This window comes from Eucalyptus grandis, chromosome 6 (assembly GCF_016545825.1).
Source record: "Eucalyptus grandis isolate ANBG69807.140 chromosome 6, ASM1654582v1, whole genome shotgun sequence".
Taxonomy (NCBI): domain Eukaryota; kingdom Viridiplantae; phylum Streptophyta; class Magnoliopsida; order Myrtales; family Myrtaceae; genus Eucalyptus; species Eucalyptus grandis.
The window spans coordinates 48019131-48031808 of NC_052617.1; positions in this window are offsets into that span (position 1 = coordinate 48019131).

The window sequence follows — 12678 nt, forward strand, 5'->3', positions numbered from 1 at the left end:
TGAAAAAGAAACTTCTTATGGGTACTCATAGTTCAAATTCATTGTTGCTACTATCAAGGATTTCGGAAATAGTGAAGATGTTATCTCTAGACTGCTGGTTAAGCATGGGTTCAAAAGTGAGGAAATAATAAAGTTAATGTTCATAAACCCTATCAAAAGCATGCCTCTGTAATGTTGGTAATTCAAGTGGTATAAATTCTAGAAAAAGGGAAAGAAAAAGTGGCTAATACATCTGCTTCCAGGAAAAGGGCTAATGATGATGGTCGTAGAGGAGATAATTGTTGGAGAAAACTTTCTTTATTTGTTTTGAGGTTGAAAAAACGTTTCCATCAGTCTAGTCTGAAGACTTGCAGACTCTATCGTCAAAGTCTAAAGACCTCCATACTCAAAATTCAAAGTCTACCCTCACTGATAGTTTCTAGACTGATGAAGAAAAGATTTATCCATTGAAGAAGACTTATCCAGATGCAAGGATTTGGTTCGTACGGTTGAAGAAGATATCACAGCTGGAGATAGCATCTCATGATTAATTATTCTTATTGAAATCAATTTGAATAATTAAATCTGTTGATTGGCGAAGTATACTTGGAAGGTTCTACTCATGGAAACCTAGATCCTAATTGTATGGGCGAGCAGGATTGGTGGACTATCATCACATTCCTTAAATAACTCAAGATCTTCCTAATTGATTCTGTCCAACGGGTAGATTGGAAGAACTCATTTGGAATGTGCCAACGGTTATAATGGCATGGAGGAGTATATAAGGAGGACGCTCAAGTTATTCAAGTGTGTGCATGAAAGAAAAATTCCAAAGTCTGAAACTCTTAGTTCTTTGTTGTTTCAATTTGTCGAGCTTAAAATGTACTCAAAAGAGAGATTAAATAATTGTGAGACATTGAGGAAGTGTAGTAGAGTCTCTACATTGTGGAATCAAGGACGTAGGACTGTAAAATCTCTTTTGGTTCTTAGTGGAATCCAGCTAGTGGGCTATTAGTGCGGGAGAGTGGACATAGGCTTGGTCTAAGCCGAATCACTATAAACCTTGTGTTTCAATTCTCTTTCCCTAAACTCTTTACTTTAATTCGCAGTTTTATATAACTGTTTACAATCTTTTATATCTTCAGTCTACTATTTTCATAAAATTCGAATTAAGTTATTAAGTCTTGCAAAAACTTCATTAACACCTATTCACCCCCTCTCTAGGTGTTCTTACTAGCTTTATCAACAATGATGAAAAGCTGTATACAAATTTCAAAAGAAGCATTACTGGTTATGTGACTGATGAAAATCGTGCAAATAAGTTGATCAAGTCCATGGAACATCAATAATACTTCAAAACTCTAATGAGTGGAGGAGTAACAAATCAAAGGATTGTCAGCTTTGACTTTTTTGAGTCAACCGGTATTCAGATCAAACGATTCTAGGACACCTAGAGTGCCATAACTTGGCACGGAGGGACACTTAAGTGCCATAACTTTAAAATGGTACACTTAAGTGCCACTCCGGCAAAAATTCGGCCAAATGGCTGATGTGGCAATTTTCCGGCGAGTTTGGTCCAAAACGGCGTCGTTTTGCACGCTGATGTGGCGGAGAAAACGCAAAAACGACGCCGTTTCGTGTCTACGTACAAATAATAATATATAAATTAATTAAATTAGATTTAAAATATTCAAAAAAATTTAAAAAAATAAGAAAATTTTAAATTTTTTTTTAAAAAAATTAAAAAAGGGGGAGGTCGAACGGGGCGGCTCCTCGCTGCCGTCGCCGGGAAGGGCCGGCAACATAGGGGGAGGGTTGGCCGGGGTCACCGGCCCCCGACCGACCGACGGCGAGCTCGTAGGATCGCGGCGAGGGCCGCGACCCTCGCCCCCGGATCTGGCAAGGGCTCGCGGGCCCTCGCCGCCGGTCGCCGGCCCTTGGCCGGGGCACAGTGACCCCGGCCGACCCTCCCCACTTCGTCGCCGGCCCTTCCCGGCGGCGGCGGGGGCGCGAGGCCCACGAGCCCTCGCCGGATGCAGGCGAGGGCCGCGACCCTCGCCCTAGATCTAGGCGCGGGCCGTGACCCTCGCCCGGATTCGGCGAGGGGTCGCGGGCCCTCGCCGCCTCCCCGCCGCCGTTGGGAAGGGCCGGCGACGGAGTGGGGAGGGTCGGCCGGGGGCCGCCGCGACCCCCCCCCCTTTTTTATTTTTTAAAAATTTTAAATTTTTTAAAAAAATTTCTTAATTTTTTAAATTTTTTTGAATATTTTAAATTTAATTTAATTAATTTTATTATTATTATTTACACGTAGACACGAAACTACGTCGTTTTTGCATTTTCTCTGCCACGTCGGCGTGCAAAACGATGCCGTTTTGGACCAAGCTCGCGGGAAAGTCACCACGTAAGCCATTTGGCCGGATTTTCACCCAGTGGCACTTAAGTGTCCCATTTAACTTCAAAACTAGCACTCAAGTGTACCATTTTAAAGTTATGACACTTAAGTGTCCCTCGGTGCCAAGTTATGGCACTTGGGCTGTACTTCTGCCAATCTTTGTGTTACTGAAATCCCACTTATCTTACACCAACTGCTTATTTCTACTCAATTGATACTATTGAGTTCATAGTGTTTGATAAGTCTTATCTGCTCCAAGCTTGGGATTTGGCAGAAATCTTAGGAGTTGCGTATTTAGACTTTGAGGCAATAGATGTTGATCCATATGTTGCTTATAGACTTCTCTCTAGGATCCCTCACTTTTCCAGAGATGATAAGTCTCATGTTTCTCATCATTTATTTCCTTTGAAGCAAATTGTTTGAGATCGAAGGAATCTTCAAAGACTGATGTCTCTCATTATGAGGTCAAGCTGATATGGGCAATTTTGAATGGTCATTCGTATTTTGTTGCTCATCTTGTCTTACTTCATACGTATAGAATTGTCCTAACGAATAAAGGCCAATTACCCTATAGCTCTCTGATCACAAAAATTTTCTATCATTTAGATATCGAAATCTCAAGGAAGTTGAGCAAAATACAATTGCCTCTGATGAAAGTGGGCAAACAAATGACAGGGAAAATGAGTTTCCGATACACCATTGAAGGGTGGAAAAATACAAAAGGCAAACTTCTGAAGGTGGATATACATGATAATGTGCCAAATCCTTCTTCTCATGCCACTAAGAGAAGAAAGATTGTTGTTCAAAGACATAGTTCTCATGTCTTCTTATAGAGACTTAATGAAGAATTCCTAGACGAGTTGGATGAGGACACTGATGACCTGGATAACATAATAGATGCATATCAGTTTGAATGTGATGATGATGTTGATGAAGGAAATGAAGCTGAGGGAGAAACAAAGATAGGCGGGCGAAACCAACTAATGCTAAAAACAACTGAGAAGATGTTGCTGAAAAAGAAACAATTAGTTCTATTGATGTTTCTCTTGGTCAACCACATCAAGTTAGCGGAGATGATGTGGATCTAACTGAGGACTGGGAAACTGTTGAGGACTAGGACTTTGCTGAGCATCAGGAGACTACTAAGGACCAAGACACTGCTGTCGAAATGGACACTGCTGTCGAAATGAACACTGCTAATGTTGATACCTTTCAAATTGGAGAATCCATTCAAGGGGAGCACGATTATGTAGATGTTGAAAAACTTTAGCTGAGAACATACCTATAGACACTAGTAATAGTGGTTATGGCATTCCAAAGGTCCAAATGTCTCTGAAGATTTAGTTGATGGTGTTGATGAAGTTCCAAACACTCTAGAAGTTCCTAAATAAGTAGCTGGTGATACTACCAATCTTTCAAAAGCTCCAGAAATTCATGAGGATGTTGCTATTGACCTTCCCATAGCTCTAGAAACCACTGATGATGATGTCTCTGCCAATGATATTCCTTATATTCCCATTGGAATTGTTGACATGACTGGTGAGCAAACCTAACATGTCGCTGCCTCTAACCTTTCTATTGACAAAGATATGCAAGAAAAAGGGAAAAGAATTGCAAGTACTAAGGGGGAGTCTGAAACTAATAGACAGAGACAAGAGGATACCAGCATGGTGATGAAACTTGAAGTTGAGGTAAAACCCTACAAACATTCTTGTGATTGATAGTACTGAAGACAAGTTGTTCCTTTAGACTTTACTCAACATGAAGGAGAACTAAGATACTATGGAGAAAGAGCTGAAGAGTTTACAATTATTCCTTAGAACTCAAGTTGAAGAGTTGGACTTGAGAATGAAGAATATGAAGCACACTCTTAAAAACATAGAATATTATGTTCTTATCCAACTGCCTCCCGTAGCCAGATTTTCTTTTCCCATTCTAAACCCCAACTAAACCAACCATCTTCCTCTAAATAACTTTTTGTGTTTACATTATTTCTCGAAAGTTTGGATTGTTTTTCAATTTAGTTTGTAATGTTTTTGAATTGCCTTTATGATTGAACATGTTGAACTAAATTTCATACTAGATTTGGACTACAATATTATGGGTTATCAGTCTTTTTTTGCTTGTTGACAATATGGGGGAGAAGGTGGTTAGCAGAATTGGTAGCAGAACTTGCGGATTGTAATGCGCTACCATTGTTTCTGCAAGATATTCTAAGTTTCTGAAAATCACAAAAGCTGACAAGATTGATCATAAATTTTCTTATCCCTTATCTTTTTAATTTTAGAGCATTAGCTATAAGAATCTTGCAAAAAAAAAAAAACAATATAAACGTTTTTATAGACCATTTGTGCCTCATTTTAAATTTGGCTTTAATTAAGAGCTATTCAATCTCAAAATATTTTAAATTTTTGCTTGAAAATTTTTGTCATAATAAATAGGGGGAGATTATTGAGATAATATTCCCTAAGGCAATTTTGAAGTACGACAAAACTTATCCCCAGTTAAGTTTCTGATTCTGATGATAAATATTTTTCAGATGGAAAGTCTAATGGGAAATAATCAAACAATATCAATCAGAATCAGAGTTGCGGCTTAATTATTTCCTTCCTTATTTGTTCTTTGAAACGGCTAAGAGGAAGGCAATATACTCGTGCAACAGCTAGTGGCAATTGGTTGGATTTCCTGCCTTATAAACAATGACTTCCAAAAGGAAAGTTTTTCGAATATCTCTTGGAGATTTGACTTTCCTGAAATAATAGACTAGAGATGAAACATTCTTTCTAAGATGAAACACTCGACTTTTGGAAACCCGAACTGCTGTATAGACGGCATAATCAATGGAAAGTATCATCCTCAACAATATTAAAGCAATCAGACCTTTTAAGTGAGATCCAAGCCAACGAGTAGATTGGTTGGATAATCCTCCTAGAGACATGTCCAACAGTCAACTTTAGGAGGTCTCAAAGTTGAAAGGATCAATTGCATTGACAAGAATCGAAGTTTTTAATTCCAAAGTCTAAAGAGTATTTTTTTGATCATATACATTCGTCTCTGTGAGTGACATTGTGTAACGATTTAAAGGTTGAGAGTGTGTGAGGAGTCGTTTGCACGAGCTTGAGTATTTACTGCTCAGATTTTATAACCTCCGATCAATTCTTCATAATGGAATCCAACCAATAGACTGTTAATGTGGGAGAATGGACATAGGCTTGCAAAAGCCGAATTACTATAATCTTTTGTGTGCAATTCTCTATCCCTTACTCTATTATTAATTGTGATAAAATTGCACACCAGTAAGATTTGACCGTATCATTTTCAGTCACCGGTAGTTGTTTCGCTACAATATTAGTTTAAATTCTTTTATTTTCACAAAATCACCTAGTCATCCCCTTCTAGGTGATAGTTCTAACCATAACACACCTGCCTCACAACATTCGAATTCCAAGCACTTGTGAGCATGGTCGACATTGGGAGGAAGGCCGAAGCTTGTTGGGTGTTGGTAGAGGGAGAAGCATCCTCCTTTAAAAAGCGAGGCCTCAATGTTGCTTACATAGGTGAAGATGTTGCACCCCACCGATCAGTGTGTTGCAGTTAGGGGAGAAGAAGACGGGATTGTACGTTCCACAATCATAATACGTCGACTTTATAAGAGCTCCATTCCAGATTCATTAGGATCACTATTAGGAAATTCCCACTCATGCAACACGCACCTTATGGAATGATAATTTAGAAACTATTGACTTGTAGACGGAAAGTATAAGGACCGGAGCGTCTGCAAAAGAGCCATTATTGTAGGTGATCTCGAGCCATTTATCTTTGCAACAGCCTTCTCCGATGTTGAATGGGTAAGGAATGCTAGCATTGCTGCATTTCTTAGGACAATTCATTTTGGCAATCAGATAAGCGATAGCATCACTGCAAACAAAACCAAGAACCATCGTTGCAAAGACAGTCACTAACCTCTGAACTGACGGCATGGAATGGAACTTTTAGAGCTTCAGCCTTCATCGGTTGCAGAAATGAATTTCAAAGTTGTTGGTATCTAAAGACAGAGAACAACGCTTAAAAGATGCAGACATATAAACAGTTGCACTCGTCCTTTTTAAGGTTGACATTCTTCCTCCTTGATAAAGAGTCTAATGTGGCCACCTCAAGTTGAACCGAATGGATTGACATGGTAATAGGTCGTCGAACTGTCCAAATTACAATTTCGTTAATGAAGGAGATTAAGATTGGCCAAGTTGAGTATCTTAAAATCTATCAACGGGAACAATCTCAAAGACACGATATTATTTCAAAATTTTATCTTTGGCTTAAATGCCGCATAATCTCTTTGTAAGCCCAGGTTACCGTGTGAAGGAATTAAATAAGATGCCACTTCACCCGAAGAGATACTCTTTCACTCTTGTACTGGAAGGTGTTGCAAAGGCTCATGGAGACAAATTGAACGCTCATTAGAAACTAGGGATAAGTGCTATAAAAGTCCTAAAACTTGTTACGAAAATACAATTGAGTCCTAAAACTTGCAAAAAATGCAATTAAGTCATAAAACATGTCAAAATGTTTCAATCGAGTCCTAAAATCGACGCTGTTAGCTTTTTCCATTAAAAATGCTAACGTGGCATTTTAATTCAATTTTTATTTTCCGCATGGATTTTTAATTATTTTTTATTCATTTCTTAAAAAATTAGATTTAAAACAAAAAATAGATTTATTTATTTTATCTTATTTTCACCAAAAACTAAAAAAGAAAAAAAGAAAAAAATTATTTTTAAAAATTATTTTTAAAAAATGGCTCATCTCCCCGCCGTTGCTCGCCCATCGTCGGAGGGACCGAGCGACTATCGTTGGCCCTAGGCGGGGTAGCCGGCCCTCGCCGGCCCCAGGCGAGGGCCGAAAACCGTCGCCAGCCTAAGCGATGCCTCATCGGCCCTCGCTTGGGGCCAGTGAGGAGGGTGCCCAGATCTGGCCCGTCGGCCCTCACGAGGGGCTAGCGGTCGTCACCCGCTGCGGGCAAGTCGTCGCCGGCCCTCACAAGGGGGACGACAAGGCCTCACATAGGGTGGGCGACGGTCATTAGCCCTTGCTTAGGGCCGGCAAAGGCCAGCCACCCCCGGCCTAGGGCTAGCGACCGTCGCCCGGCCCCTCCGGCAATGGGCGGTGGCGATGGCGACAATGGCGGCGGCGGGGGAGAGGAGCCATTTTTTTTTTAAAAACAATTTTTATAAATAATTTTTTTTTTTTTTTTTAATTTTTGTGAAAATAAGATAAAATGAATAAATCTAATTTTTTTGTTTTTAAATCTAATTTTTTTAAATGTAAAAATAATTAAAAAATCCACGCGAAAAATAAAAAGTTGAATTAAATGCCACGTCGCATTTTTAACGGAAAAAGCTAACAGCGTCGATTTTAGGACTCAATTGAAACATTTTGACAAGTTTTAGAACTTAATTGCACTTTTTGCAAATTTTAGGATTCAATTGCATTTTCGTGACAAGTTTTAGGACTTCTGCTACACTTATCCCTAGAAACTAACTTAGTTCTAGCTTGTGCAAAAGCCGGATGTATTATTGGATGCAGTCTTAGTTCCATTTGTTGTAGATTAGCCACATTGTCTATACACCAATTCACATGTATAGTTCTCCCCCCACCTCCCCCCTTTCGTGAGCCTAAAAAAAAGGGAAAAGAAATTCAATGGCTAGTGAGTTTCATCTATGGCAATACACAATTTAATGTTTCCTTTTGGTACAAAAGTGATAAGCAAACTCGTCTTTCAGGCTTTGTTCTTTCTATAACATCCCAAATTTTCAATTCTATTTTCCATTGAATAAATCAGACATTTCATCAACGCGCCTATAGGGCTGTTCTCAAAGCTGATAACTCTTGAGATAACTAGACTATACATGGAAGCCATTAGGGAATTTTAATGCGATTGAATAAATCGGACATTTCATCAACGTGCCTATAGGGTTGTTCTCAAAGCTGATCACTCTTGAGATAACTAGACTATACATGGAAGCCATTAAGGAATTTTAATGAGATAGAGCTGAGAATTTGACCAGAAATCAGCTATTCGATCGTGCTCATCTTTAGAGGCCATTACGGCACATTTGTAAATCGATTTGAGATCAAAAATAGGTCGGTTTGACTGAGATGTGTGGCTAATCGTGAGTAACACCACTAAATTAGAAAATTCTCGTCGGCTGGTACTAGACTGATTTTTCTATTGTTTTGGTACCCTGTGTCTGTAACTGAATCCTCGAGATTTTCACGACAATCGAGAGTCGCCAATGTGTCGAGTGGGTTTATTGTGGCTCGAAAAAAATCGACCATGGGTCATTTGCACTAAAAATTTCCGAAACCTATCCGGTAGCTTAGGTTACGCTAAAAATGCACATGAGTGAAATTAATCATAAATTTGAGTCTGATTTCATAAATTGAAAGTTATGTCATGTCACAATTAATTCTAGAAGTATCGATTCAGTCTCATAAGATTTTTCTGCAAACCGAGACTTTTTGGGAAAAAGTTGTCCTAGGGCCGTCTTTGTCCAGAAAATGACGGGGATTGTTGTTAATCACAAATTTGAGAATTAAGTGAGTTATATTAGTGAGGAAAAATGCCAAGATGATCGATGGTGGGTTGATTGAATTTCTAGAGGCCGGTTCGTGTTGATTTAAGAAAGACATGAAATTCAATTTGGGGGAAAATGCTTGAAATTCGTATGCCCCCATCCATGACTATTGGACCACTTCAAATTAGCTTCTACAAGGGTGGTGGTGGCTGATTTCCAGCCAAGGGATGCTGGTGGTGGTGGTGGATGGTCAAGGGAACCATGGAAAAGAGAATTAAGCCAAGTGAACTCCTTTTCCCCATCTCTCTCTCCCTCCTCAGCCACCGTCGACCACCCCTTCCTTCCTCTCCATTGCGTCGTGTGAAGCCCAGAAAACTAGAGAGCAGAACAAGCAAGCCATCGGAGCCGTCGTAGCCACCGCTCGCCACCGCTTCAATCCTCCCTCTCCCCGTGACGCCGCCTGCCCGTGCATGCGCCGTCCGCCTGCACCTACGCCAGCTTCGCCTTCTATTCGAGCCCAGCAAGCTACCGAAGCTATCTTGGCCATCGTGTGCCGTTGCCAAAGCCGCTGTGGAGCTGCCAAGCCTCGCCTGGACCTGTGACCAGCCCTTGCTGCCTCCACCAACCATGTCTCGCCATTCAACCCACTAAAGCCACTCCATTCAGCCCCAAACAAAACCGGTTCCAATGGGTTTTGAGGCTGCTGTCGAGCCCGTTTTGTGGTTGTTCCGGACCCCGAAAGTTAGGCCCGCTTTGGAGTAAATTGTTCCCCGTCGCATCCCCGATGTTTTGAATCGCTCGAATCACTAAACAAATGAGTTTAACTTATTAATCCTCTCTTAGTCGGTTAATCACACTTAGGGGTTAATTAGTTTAGGCTAAGATGGATTAGGTGGTTAGATTAGATTAGATTAGTGAATTTAATTACTTGTCGATGCATGTTAAGTGGTTAATTAGTGCAATTAGCGAGTAAAAATGTTCTAGTATTTATTTAACGAACCTTGGAATTTTTCCGAGTCCATTTCGGCATCCAATTAGTCATTATGGGCCTAAGTTGGATTTATTTTAATATTTTTCGTAATTATTTCATTAATTAATTATTTTTCAGAAATTAAACTGGGATAACTGGTGACCGAAATTTTATGCTGGTTATTGTAGTGCAATTCGTTTATTTATTTGAGCTCTAATTTGTGATGAATTGATTTAATGGTGATTTTAGGATTTTATTCATAAATTAATTATTGTGGTAATTGTTTGGAAAATAATCGAGCATCGGTTTACAACGCCAAAAATATTTTGGTGGACCATATAAAATGGTGAGATTTATGGAAGTGAAATTATGGTATTTTGGCTAAGACCGATCATGTACCCACACACGGCTAATTTTATCGGGTATGATAAAAATGAGAAATTTGTTGTGTAGTGTGAGTGGTATACTATATTGGCATTCGGGCCCTAATTTATCAGTATTTGGCGAGCATATAAATAGTATATTGTAGTATCAGCTTTTGGTGAGCATATAAATAATATACCATAGTATCAGCTTTAGGCGAGTAATTTATTATCAGCTTTGGGCGAGCATAGATAATATACTAAGTTGGCCTGAGGGCCCTAATCTATCAGCTTTGGGCGAGCATTTATACATTATACCATATTATCAGCTTTGGGCGAGCTATATTATCTATTTCAGCTTTGGGTGAGCAGTCTTGAATTAATAGGACCTTATAGATAGTATTGAATGTACCGACCAGGGGAAGGTGGCGGTGACATGTAATCGACTAAGTCGATTGATCGATGATTCAATCTGTTTTGATTGGATGGTGTAGTTTGTCAATATTTATTAATTCAATTGACTTGCAGGAAAAGACTGAGGCCAAGGTAAGTCATCCGACCTATGTTGTGCTTAGGCAACCCTCATGGCGTATTTACTTCCTAATCGAGTCTTAGGAGAGTAAAACTTGCTGAGACGTAGTTTCACCTTGTTGTGGGACAACAATTTCAAGTCCATAAATGGTAACACCTCCACCTCCTCTCGAGCATTTTGGTATACCGGAGGAAATCACTGAGATAGGTTATCATATTCCGATACACCATCATCCTAAAGGTTTGGAATATGTACTAGTGAAATCCACTGTCTGGGTTAATGTGGGTGAATCCCAAAAAGTGCCCCATAAATACCGGTCATGGTATCACCATTACAATGATGGACGAAGGGTGGGCTCGGTATCGGAATTTCATGTGCCTCTATACGTTTTAGAGGTAGCGTTCAGGAAGGGGACAACAGATCCTAAGGGTGAATCGGTGGTGAATGCGAAGGATCCCAAGCTTGGTGATGATCCTAACTCTCCGGAGTGCTCAGCAGTGGGCTCCAACTGGAGCATAGAAGGAGAGATCGTCAAGGACGAAGAGGACCCGGAGGAGAACCCAGAGGAGGATCCTGATAAGGATTGAAACCCCACTCTTGTCTATAGACCTTGTTTTGTGAATTTGTTGTATAAGACCTGACTTAGTAGTTCGTCTTGTATATATATGCATTATGGTTTGCATTGTATATAAGTGCGGTTGTTTTTAAAGTTTGAGATTTGGTCCTACTTTCCTATCATATTGTTTTATTGTTTGGGGATTTTATTATGCTTCCGCATGCGTATCAAAATGAAAAGGGTCGGCGATGCATCATGGGACATCGCTATTTAATCGACCAGTGAGGGATGGACGCACGCTCGAGGATCAGGGCATGACACTTTCTACTTGTTGTTTCTGAAAGAGGACATGACATTATTATCGACTCATCCAAAAGGGGGATGACATATCTGATTTGTATTGTTTATGGGATTCGGCGCACTCATTTTGGCAAAAAAAACAACATCAATAAAAATTGTTGTTACTGCCTTTTATATTAATGTATATTTTTTATAGTTGAACTAGGAATGCGCGGTTAATAACTTATCTCAACTCCTTGCTTACTGTTGGAGATATGTAGGATCATTTATTGATCGTGATTGATCATTTTAATTGATTGAATCAATCTTGGATTGGATTTGATTTAATGTATCATATTTTTATTTTTTCCTCAAGTTGTCCATACATTGTATTATAAATAATGGCTTATACATGTAATGTAATGAAGACAAGCTAAGTCAATACAAAAAACCCAAATTCTATTTCTTTTCTCTCGTTTTCTGATCTAGCCTCGATTCCTTTACCGATTGCCTCTGGTTCTTCTCTTCCTAGTTTTGTTGTTGCAAAAAACACTAACCTGCAAAACGAGGTTAACACTCCAACGTCAGAAATAGCATTAACACTTTTTTCTTCATCGATACCATGCAAAAAGACTAGTCTCCATCGGAAGATAATACTCCAGAAAAGTCAAATCTGGAGGACCTACCTCACTCACCTGCACAATCAGAGCACCAAACTGAAATGGTGCAGGACTAGAGATTAGGTGCTCAAACTTAATCCATCCAATGGGTTTCTATTCAGGCCCAACCGAACCAAGGGCAGCCCATTTTGGGTCAGCCCATTCAACGACTACCTATTCAAATTGCCCCCAATGCGTGAACATATGGACTGCCCCAGTCCAATTCATGGTTTATTCCTCAAGGTCTAGTAAATCAAGCACACGATGACACCCAGCCAATGAGAGCCCACCAACCAATAATGGGGCAAGCCCATCCTTCAAGCCAGGGTGGCTCCATTTGGGTCAAGGATCCAATCCGAGTGCTATGGGTCCGG